This window comes from Dermacentor andersoni, chromosome 6 (genome assembly GCF_023375885.2).
Source record: "Dermacentor andersoni chromosome 6, qqDerAnde1_hic_scaffold, whole genome shotgun sequence".
NCBI lineage: Eukaryota > Metazoa > Arthropoda > Arachnida > Ixodida > Ixodidae > Dermacentor > Dermacentor andersoni.
In genome coordinates this window covers 91,712,820-91,714,802 of record NC_092819.1, presented here as the reverse complement: position 1 = coordinate 91,714,802, position 1,983 = coordinate 91,712,820, and positions in this window count along the sequence as shown.

Below are 1,983 nucleotides of genomic sequence, written 5' to 3'. Positions count from 1 at the left end.
TTTTATTGATGCCAGCAATCACGACCGCCGATACAGCCTCCCTCCACGTAGCAGACGGCCGAGATCCCGTGTGTCTCCGCGGCTGCTTTTGCAAGCTGGACGGCCCAGACCTGGTCTCGCTGGTCCAAGCTGAGCAGCAAGGTCTCCAACTGCTGCCGGTTTTGAATTTTTCGACTCCCGAAAGGAGCGTCCTCCGAGCGTGCCCATAGAATATGTGGCATATCTGCCCATACATAATTTACATTGACATAGCGGTTACATATAGCGAAACCAACTTGGATGGATAAAAAAAATTCTTCGGGCCGCAACAGTCATATGGAGATGGATTATTAGCGAAGCTGCTTAGACTGCATACATAGGCTGCATACATTATGAAATCATGCAGTTTTTTTCATACGGAACCATATTACGCCGACACAAGCGCTGCCGCGGTCACCGCACCTCCTACGCATCTGCCGCATCCGATGCTCCAGCCGCGCCGGCAATCCGACGCACGTGACGTTATAACCACAGAAGCGTAGGCGACGTGCACGAACGCCGTGCCACACTCTTTCCCCCTCTTCCCTAGCCGTCTTCATTGCTGCAGCGCCATTGACACACTCTTTCCCTCTCTTCCCCAAATGGTGCGCTGCACGCGCGTTCCTGTACGCGATGCGGACGCAAGCCTCCCAGGGTACCCCCTGTGGGAACGCATGGGCAGGACTGTAGCAGTTTTGCGGAGCGCACGTCTGGGCATCGGTTTTCAAAGCGAAAGCTTTACTGGTCGCGAACATGCGATTTCGCCGTGGCGGTGCTCCGAGGAGGCACGTGACATCACAACGCGCGCCTCGCCGCGGATATTTCTCTCTCTCTCGCTCCTCTGTCACTACTGCACATGCGCCACTAGTAGCACCGAGCCACAGGTGTTCCGCCGCTGCGCAGCGCCGCGCCTTTACGTCGCTGCCGTTTGGTATGACGTCACATCGTGTTCCTCGTCGTTGCGCTCGCCTCCGCTCGCTCGCCAGCTGCGTCGCATGCCTGGTAACATGTCAGAGGATTGAAAAGGAGAGTTCACGTGCGCCGCAACCACAGTTGAGGCGGCAGTATGGACGGCGACAATTCTGATAAGCAGGAGGAAGCCTGGAATCGACATCGGAACGAGATGAAGAGAAAAGGAATCGCCCAGGAAACAGACGAATAGCGCGCCGAACGACTGGCTAAACGCCGCAACATAGCTAGACAACCAGACTAACCTGGACTTGCAGTCAAGATTAACCAAGGCTAACAACCATTTTATGCCTTAGCTTTCGCTCCGTATATCCTGGCATAGCCGAACTAAGCCACTGCCAATTTTTTATTGGTCAACGCTGTCCAAGCGCTCGGACTGTTGTGCCTGCTGGCCTCCGAAGTACAGTCGGGTTATGTTCCCCATTTCGCGAAGGATATCATTTGCCTCTTCCTGGACGCGGACTGCGTTTTTTGACAGTTTGCATACCTTTTTCTTTTCTTTCTTTTTCGGCTCGTTTGTCCTGGCTCTCGGGCAAATTTAAGAGTTTATTAAGAATTTATCGGACAGCGCACGAAGAGAGAAGAAAGAAGGGAGGAAGCGGCGCTGCATATATATATATATATATATATATATATGTCGTCAGTGCCTTCTTTTTGTGCTGCCCCCTTTGCTCAGTATTAACGCTTGCTGTGTGCAGAACGGTAAGTTTTCGAGGGGAAAACCTCTCAGTTCGAATTTCTTGTGCATATCGATGAAGATAGTGTTCACAGCTACACCTATGATTCCAATTAAAGTTGACGTAATCTATGTGCAGGTGAACAGCGCATGCCTGGGATATGACGCAGGACTCCACGCTAACTAACCTTTGTCGTGTCTGTCACTCGCGCTCTTTCCAGTTTCTGGGCTGTTCCACCACACGTGCCCCTGCATCAATTGACCTGAATTCATGCTGTCCTGACGTCATCAATTTCGCCCGCTAAAGAAGACACAGCATC